Raw genomic sequence first — 9,917 nt, forward strand, 5'->3', positions numbered from 1 at the left:
CATGCGTTGTGAGATAAGGTAAAGAGAGCGACTTAGTGAGTAGGTTGTTATTACGTTGTGAGATAAGGTAAGACAGCGACCTAGAAACTAGGTTGCTATTACGTTGTGAGATAAGGTAAGACAGCGACTTAGTGAGTAGGTTGCTATTACGTTGTGAAAAAGGTGAAGACAGCGACTTAGTGAGTAGGTTTCTATTACGTTGTGAGATAAGGTAAGACAACGACTTAGTGAGTAGGTTTCTAGTACATTGTGAGATAAGGTAAGACAACGACTTAGTGACTAGGTTTCTCTTACGTTGTGAGATAAGGTGAAGACAGCGACTTAGTGAGTAGGTTGTTATTACGTTGGGAGATAAGGTAAGACAAATTTTTTAAATAGGTTGTTATTACATTGTGAGATAAGGTAAGACAGCGACTTAGTGACTAGGTTAATATTAAGTTGTGTGATAAGGTAAGAGAACGACTTAGTAACTAGGTTGTTATCACGTTGTGAGATAAGATAAGAGAGCGACTTAGTAACTAGGTTGCTATTACGTTTTGTGAGATAACGTAAGACAGCGACTTAGTAACTAGGCTGTTATTAACGTTATAAGATAAGGTAAGAAAGCGACTTAGTAACGGAGGCTGTTTTTACGTTGTGAGATGAGATAAGATAGCGACTTAGTGAGTAAGTTGTTATTACGTTGTGAAATAAGGTAAGACAGTGACTTAGTAACTAGGTTGTTATTACTTTGTGAGATAAGGTAAGACAGCGACCTAGAAACTAGGTTACTATTACGTTGTGAGATAAGGTAAGACAGCGACTTAGTGAGTAGGTTGCTATTACGTTGTGAAATAAGGTAGACAACGACTTAGTAGGTAGGTTTCTATTACGTTGTGAGATAAGGTAAGACAACGACTTAGTGAGTAGGTTTCTAGTACATTTGTGAGATAAGGTAAGACAACGACTTAGTGACTAGGTTTCTCTTACGTTGTGAGATAAGGTAGACAGCGACTTAGTGAGTAGGTTGTTATTACGTTGGGAGATAAAAGGTAAGACAATAAATTTTTTAAATAGGTTGTTATTACATTTGTGAGATAAGGTAAGACAGCGACTTAGTGACTAGGTTAATATTAAGTTGTGTGATAAGGTAAGAGAACGACTTATTAACTAGGTTGTTATTACGTTGTGAGATAAGATAAGAGAGCGACTTAGTAACTAGGTTGCTATTACGTTGTGAGATAACGTAAGACAGCGACTTAGTAACTAGGCTGTTATTAACGTTATAAGATAAGGTAAGAAAGCGACTTAGTAACTAGGCTGATTTTACGTTGTGAGATGAGATAAGACAGCGACTTAGTGAGTAGGTTGTTATTACGTTGTGAAATAAGGTAAGACAGTGACTTAGTAACTAGGTTGTTATTACTTTGTGAGATAAGTTAAGACAGCGACTTAGTAACTAGGTTGTTTTTACGTTGTGAGATAAGGTAAGACAGCGACTTAGTTACTACGTTGCCATTACGTTGTGAGATAAGATAAGAGAGCGACTTAGTAACTAGGTTGTTATTACGTTGCGAGATAAGGTAAGACAGTGACTTAGTGAGTAGGTTGCTATTACGATTGTGAGATAAGGTAAGACAGTGGCTTAGTAAATAGGTTGTTTTTACGTTGTGAGATAAGGTAAGACAGCGACTAAGTTGAGTAAGTTGTTATTACGTTGTGAGATAAGGTAAGACAGCGACTTAGTAACTAGGTTGTTATTACTTTGTTAGATAAAGTTAAGACAGCGACTTAGTAACTAGGTTGTTTTACGTTGTGAGATAAGGCAAGACGGCGACTTAGTAAATATGGTTGTTATTACGTTGCGAGGTAAGGTAAAATCAGCGCCTTAGTGAGTTGGTTGTTATTACGTTGCGAGATAAGGTAAAGACAGCGACTAAGTGAGTAGTTTGTTATTACGTTGTGAGAGATAAGGTAAGACAGCGACTGAGTGACTAGGTTAATATTAAGTTGTGTGATAAGGTATGAGAACGACTTAGTAACTAGGTTGTTTTTACGTTGTGAGATAAGGTAAGACAAGGATTTATTAAATAGGTTGTTATTACGTTGTGACATAAGTTAAGATAGAGACTTATTGAGTAGGTTGTTATTACGTTGTGAGATAACGGAAGACAGCGACTTAGTAACTAGGCTGTTATTAACGTTATAAGATAAGGTAAGAAATCGACTTAGTAACTAGGCTGATTTTACGTTGTGAGATGAGGGAAGACAGCGACTTAGTTAGTAGGTTGTTATTACGTTTATGTGAAAATAAAAGCTAAGACAGTGACTTAGTAACTAGGTTGTTATTACTTGTGATTCCATAAGAAAGACAGCGACTTAGTAACTAGTTGTTTTACGTTGTGAGATAAGGCAAGATGAATAGTGACTTAGTAAATAGGTTGTTATTACGTTGCAGAGGTAAGGTAAATCGAGAGACTTAGTGAGTAAGTTGTTATTACGTTGTGAGATAAGGTAAGAGAGCCGACTTAGTTGAGTAGGTTGTTATTACGTTGTAGAGATAAGGTAGGAACAGCGACTAAAGTGACTAGGGTTGCTATTACGTTGTGAGATAAGGTAAAGACAGCGACTTAGTGAGTAGGTTGTTATTACGTTGTGAGATATGGTAAGACAGCGACTTAGTAACTAGGTTTCTATTACGTTGTGAAATAACGTAGACAGCGACTTAGTGACTAGGTTTCTATTACGTTGTGAGATAAGGTAAGACAACGACTTAGTGACTAGGTTTCTATTACGTTGTGAGATAAGGTAGACAGCGACTTAGTGAGTAGGTTGTTATTACGTTGTGAGATAAGGTAAGACAACGACTAAGTGAGTAGTTTGTTATTACGTTGTGAGATAAGGTAAGACAGCGACTTAGTAACTAGGTTGTTTTTACGTTGTGAGATAAGGTAAGACAAGGATTTATTAAATAGGTTGTTATTACGTTGTGAGATAAGGTAAGACAGCGACTTAGTGACTAGGTTAATATTAGGTTGTGTGATAAGGTATGAGAACGACTTAGTAATTAGGTTGTTTTTACGTTGTGAGATAAGGTAAGACAAGGATTTATTAAATAGGTTGTTATTAAGTTGTGACATAAGGTAAGACAGCGACTTATTGAGTAGGTTGTTATTACGTTGTGAGATAAGGTAAGACAGCGACTTAGTAACTAGGTTGTTATTACGTTGTGACATAAGGTAAAACCGCGACTTAGTAACTAGGTTGCAACAACGTTGTGAGATAAGGTAAGACAGCGACTCAGTAACTAGGTTGCGACAACGTAATCCACAACGTAAACTACAACATCACTACAACGTTGTGAATCCGTAGTGTGTTAGCTGTGTAATTGTGATTTAATTATCAAAACGGGTTTCATCACTTCATCTTCTTATTTCAAAATGGTTGTCAAGTATATATTATTTGCCACAATACACACGTGCCTACACGTACTGTACCTACAACACGTCTTTTGTCAGACAACATTTTGCATTAGTTGATGATTTAATATATCTGCAATGGCTCATTTAAGTGTAGAATAAAACAATGTTCTCCCTCACCATTAACATGCATGAATACACACACAGTCTACAAACACAGCCCCGCCGAGCACAGATAGTGTTTTTGACAGTGCAGCAGTTATTTCCGTATATGATAACACCCAGACAATGCTTTTATTCTTTACGCATTAATCCTCATCGTGCAAAAGTATTATTTAACTGAAACAGGAAATAATGTTTAGCAATTTAGAGGAATCCATAAATATGAAGCTTAGTGTGACCTGCACTCATGCATTCAGTCAGTTTTAGCACATTATAGTGTCTTCTTCCTTGTTTCCTGTTGCCCGCTATTACGTGTAGGTGGGGACACGGAGTTACACCATCTAACATTGCAAACACTGATTAAACAATAGATCACAAGAAGTTATAAAGGTAGTATTTTAATGAATAAGCATCAGACCAAGATAACAATAAGCACACACACATGACGTAGCCCTGCAGTAACGGGTCAGCTTTGATGTGATGATGATAATTATGTACACGTGATTAATAATGAACAAAGCAGTGAGATGCTTCGTGGTATTTAGAAGTTGGAAGGTAACATAACAACGGTAGGTAGGTATGGATTTACAACGTCTTTTATGATTTACAACACGACATTTATGGGTCACTTCTTGTCCCTTCATTGGATGAATGGCAGAATATGATTTACAAGCAACATATATCGTACGTACAGGAGGCGAGTGAGAAGGAAGTAAAGTTTGAGATGTACAGAGATCAAGGAGATTAGGTGAAATATTTTGATTAAGATGTACAGAGTAGCGGAAATGTGCAGATCCTGTGATAACATCCACAGCTGGTGTAACCATGGATTTTGTCACAACGGTTACAAGTACATGTTCAGGATTCATGTTATCAATCATCCAACTGGATTGCAGATATCCGTCTGATATTTGCAGAAAAGGTCATGAAGCGTAGCATAACTGTTGGTTTCTGAAGCATTTCCAGCTTCTAGATGACTGAAGTAATGCTCTTCAGCTTGTCCTTCACGTGCAACAACCTGATGATTTCCTAGTGGTGCCAGTTTTTTTCTGAAAATGTAATCCTTTAGGATGAATAGGATGAGCAACTGATCTAAATATTTAGGTGGACGATAACATAATAGTTAAGCCAACACTAAGATATGCACAGGTTGATGCACGGGAAATTGACTACGTAACAAATCTTTACATAAAAATCATCCCAGGAAGAGAGTTTGAGGAGGACAGCGACCAGTTTGGCTGGTTTGATGTTTCTTATAGCCGCTTGCCAGTTTCACAAACACCTGGCGTTATCACTGATTATCAGTGATGTATTCATATAAGTATTCATCTTCTTAGTCTTTTTGCTTTCAATGAGTTTTCGAATTAAAATTGGATCAATACTTTAGCTCTCAGCAATGTTGTTTTTGTGAACATTTAGTCACCAACCGAGAATAATACATATATGTTATCCAGTAATTACGGTATCTTACCTTTAAAGGAAGTAGCAGCCAAGGCCACTGGTGACGGCAACAAGCGCCAGTATCCCACATGTGAGCAACAGAGATCACTGTAACTGAAACACATGAATACAAACTAAGGATCTCTTGAACAGGTATGTGTAAACAGTCACTTGTGATAAAACCTCGAACAACGTATAAAATGCGATCAATATAAATATTTCCACATTCATTGTAGGGAAACGATGCATGTGTTAAACATCTTGCAGACAAATATTGCCTTATTTTATTATTATACAGTGGAATTATCCAATAGGAGGTTCTTTCATTATGGATACTTTTATTGGAAGTTAATGTCATGGATCTGAGGTGTACGGTAACCAGTGATTCTCTGACCGTCGTTTGTTATCAATGTGACCATAGATTTGTCAATACATAGTGATTCTCCTTAATATACATCATAAGGTGGCGACCCATTCTGCGAAATATTAAAATAGACAAATGACGAAGCTACAAAACCCTTTTCCACGTCCATATGAAATATCTGCTAAAAAGCAGAGTCGATTATACAATATTTAGTTACACGGTGTTTTTGAAAGGACTAGGCCGGGACTATAAAACCTGCAATCGAATTCCGTATAACTTAATAACACAAACAATTTTAGCCGGAAACCTAAGCGCTCAGTCGACAAGATGATCAAACGCACAATTAACATCAGATAGTTTTACAGTCATCAATAGGTACCTTTACTGTTTTGAACCCTTGGGTTGTCGTTGAAGAAATAGAATTCAGTGCTATCGACCCTGAAGATCCTGAAACAACATTATAAACAACTATGGTGCGTCAAATGCCATATCTTTGTAGTAGTTATCATATTGCGGCAGTCAAAAGACCCTGGGGAGACAATAAGAAAAGATATATGACCATAATATCTAAATATGGTGCGTCAAATGCCTGTCTTTGTGATTGTCATATTGTAGCACAGTCAAGAAGCCCTGGGAGACAATAAGAAAAAGATATATGACCATAATATCTAAATATGGTGCGTCAAATGCCTGTCTTTGTGATTTGTCATATTGTAGCACAATCAAAGGCCCTGGGAGACAAAAGAAAAAAGATATATGACCATAATATCTAAATATGGTGAGTTCAAATGCCTGTCTTTGCTTGATTGTCATATTGTAGCACAGTCAAAGACCCTGGGAGACAATAAGAAGAAAATATATATGACCATAATATCTACATATGACTTTTTCATTCGCACCTTCGCTTCCTTTCCAATAATAAGAAACCTACGGGAAAGTTCCTGGAAACCAAAGGGAGGGCAACTTCACGTATGCACAACATGCTGCTGACACCTTATATTCAGGGTAAAGATATGTAAACCGCTGTGTGTAAAACTACAAAATCCACTATCTACAGGTAGGTAATTTTGCAGTTGCCAAGAAAAAGGTGAGTAAAATATGATCAAGAGAAATCGTCGATACATGTTCGTCCATTACCTTGCATTTGTTATCATTTACCAATATTTGAAGCGCATGCCAGGAAGTCTGTTTTTGTATGTCAATATCGCCGGAGACATATTCCTTGTCGCCTATCAATGTGAGATACCACATAGCGGACACAACACCATTTGTATTTTGAGAAGTACAACTGTGTATTACAACGCCTGTACCCGCTTGTGGACGAGTCCATAGATCCCTCCCGACATGGTACGTACCGATCAGGACCATGTCAATATAGGATAAAAACATGACACAATAAAGGAACCTTCTCATTATCTTATTTATCAGTGCGGCATCCACTGAAGGCATATCATGGGAGTTACAGCGGATTTTGTCACTAGTCACATCGAGCATAAACATAGTTTCTCGAGTTATTGTTTTCAGTGCCTAATATTTTTATACGTAGTTCACAAAATCTCATTCTATCATAAGATTCATCATCCGCTTTGAGCCCCATGCTTAAATGTCGCAATATGTGATACAATATCTCCGTCATAATACCTATCTGGTATCTGTGTTCCATTTGCAGACATTTTTAGTTGTTATCTTTCATATATATGCAAAACTGCTGTAATGTGGTTTGACAGTGCCGTTCGACCAAAGTCTCGTTATGCAGGTGTAGACATGGGCAAGATATATCCCGCTGCCTTGACTAGTTGCCTACAAGAGCTTTGTCTGCTGTCGGATCACGTCAGTAATGAGTTTTGTGAGTATTCTGTGAATGTTTAGCAGTTTCATATTGTAAATGCGTCTTAGTTATCAAAGTGGCGTTGTTTCAGCGAATTATTGTCGTGAGAGAATTAAAATAATATCTTGAATATAAATTGTTTAACTTTCGTTCTTATATATGGCTGTTTGCACTGTAAAGAAAATAAGAAATTTAGAGATCATTAAAGAAAATCCCAATCAAGACAGGCGGCAATTGTTTTTTCTCCTTGTCTAACTCAAGATTTACATGAAAAGTAACGTGTTTAATTGTTATTACAGGAAACATCTAATTTGTTATCCTGGTACATATTATAAATGACGTTCAAAACCTTTCAGGATATGCTAGTTTTAATAGTTTTTGAAAATCTACAAACGCCAAAATAATTTATAAATCTGTATAAGTTAGCTTTCAATAATCCGAAAGTTTATTTAAAGTAAATACGTGATCACTGGTTGAATAAATATTTCGGAAACCTGCCTGAGCTTCCGATAGTAAAGAGATAATTTCGGTGAATGTTTGCAAACGGTTACTTAAACCTGCTGTGAAAGGTTTACCAAAACATTCTCAAGAGGATAAGTGTCACACTACATATTGTGTGACTACAGTTTCGTCGGAGGAAGGACAACTTGCGGAGGCTGTCATGTAGGTGGTACCTCCTGGGTTAGGTGTAGATGTTAGCAGATGTATATCAATAATTAACCGGGTTGTTAATTTATATATATAAACGCATATATCATCGGCCGAGTCTGACTGTATGTAATTGATATGAGAGTTGATGCCATGGTTATCATCATGCGTGAGTTCAGTGTAGATTGAAATATAAGAACACTTTCCAGCCCCTCCCTGTTCAACAAGCATGTCGCACTGACTATATTCATTGCCACGAAAACCTTACACCATTTCCTGTAAATTGTGATTGGATTCTCTCTGTCAAAATGCTTACTGCTACTTGTGTTCCTTTGCAGACATAATAGTTGGTGTCACTACGGTTTGCGGGGAGGGAATGAGTCATTACAAGCTGTCTTGCAGGTGGTACCTGTTGGTTTAAAATATACTATTCGGTGAATGTAACCATATACATGTTGCGATTTTTCAACAATGGTTGATCACTGTCAGATTACACAGCAAACTAGGGTTACTGTTCTAGCCTGGTGGCGCACGAAACAGAATTCTAGACCTGTAGTTCATTGTAACAGCTTTATATCAATGAAAGTTAAGTTTCAGGTTTACCATTGTTCCCTATCCATATGGTGTTATGTTCAGCTGTGGCGTTCAGTAATACTATCCCGCCGATGGATGCAGCTAAATCCAGTAAAGTGAATATAGTGGCGTTCTTGTTGATGCAGTCTGTCTCTGCTGCCGACCAATTGAGAGCAACACAGGACGATTCAAATGTAAAGTAATCTGAGGAAGAGACACAATGACATTTACTTAGTAACAGGAAATGACAATAATTATATATAATGACAACCACACCATGTTTGGTATTTCTTCATATAACACAAAGAAAGCGGAATACACAAATTCAAGTGGAATCAATGCATCCCCTGTATAACCCCTCGTGTTATAGCTACCTATATGGTACTTGCATACGCGTATAGAATTACACTACATATTGGGTATTTCTTGTAGATGAGTTCAGTAGTCCAATACAAGTATGAGTTGGGATCCATCCGTTTAATGATACCGTAGATGGATAATGGTATTTGTATCCACTAACCAACACGAATAGCATATCCAGCAAACATAGGGTGCATTGACACATGAATGTTTGGAGGAAATGTAATCTCCGGTTTCACAAGGGTAGTCGTGTCAATCTATTAACACATAAAACTGCTCATTGTTTACTCACCTGATGAAATATGGCTGGCAATTACCCTGTATGTGACTGGCGTCCAGAATTATCAGTACCCTCTCATGACAAGCGGTATAGGGTTTACGTTACCCAGCGAGACATTGCAGCCACCCTCCACAATAAAGCACTACGCTTCCCTTCTCAGCACTCGCGAAATACCCACATCTATAGCGGTGGTTCAATTTCCTGTCGCAACTGAATGACTCGCTATGACGGTTTTTACACCCCGCCTGATAGGCTAGTTCGGTAAGATAAAAGAAGATGAGCGTGTTCATCACAACATACGTTACTCAAAACCAAATATTTCCAGCGATGTTATATTTTTTCAAATTTACTAACCCCTCAACAGATGTTACATGTATATATGTGCACAATCAGACCAGACCTTCAAGCAGCAATAACAATAGAAACAGACTGCCTTCAGCAGTTCTTGCTTCCAATTACCAGGAACGTCAAAGGCCAGCCTCGGTCCACGTACTTGTCTGCGGTCACATTCAGCATAAATCATCTTGTTACTAAAGATAAGCACTAACTATTTTAAAACGAGGTGTCAGTTACAATTACTGAGTGGGTGGACAAAAGGCAAACCCCCCAATCCCAAAGTCATCTAATCACAGGTGCCACATGACTCTGCTATCCAAAATGCGTGAAGTCCCTGCAAGTATGTTTATGTCCACACCTGCACTTGATATCCTGTCATATTACACAGCTGCATGATATCCTGTCATACACAGATTGCACGATATCCTGTCATACACGAAAGCTGCACGATATCCTGTCATACGCAGCTGCATGATATCTCTCATACACGGCTGCATGGTACATATCTCATACACAGGTGCATGATAT

The 9,917-nt window shown here is 37.8% G+C and overlaps 1 long non-coding RNA gene across 1 annotated transcript; it reads right to left on the reverse strand.

Annotated features, from left to right (window-relative positions):
* Positions 1-8,169: 8,169 nt before the first annotated feature.
* On the reverse strand, positions 8,170-9,108 carry LOC124280386. Its single transcript, XR_006899669.1, has 3 exons — positions 9,066-9,108; positions 8,444-8,617; positions 8,170-8,249 (listed from the first exon to the last, which is right to left on the reverse strand). It is a non-coding gene; the product is annotated as an uncharacterized LOC124280386 (long non-coding RNA).
* Positions 9,109-9,917: the final 809 nt, after the last annotated feature.

Source organism: Haliotis rubra, unplaced genomic scaffold (assembly GCF_003918875.1).
Source record: "Haliotis rubra isolate DU_JTF1 unplaced genomic scaffold, ASM391887v1 Scf2665, whole genome shotgun sequence".
NCBI classification, from domain to species: Eukaryota; Metazoa; Mollusca; class Gastropoda; order Lepetellida; family Haliotidae; genus Haliotis; species Haliotis rubra.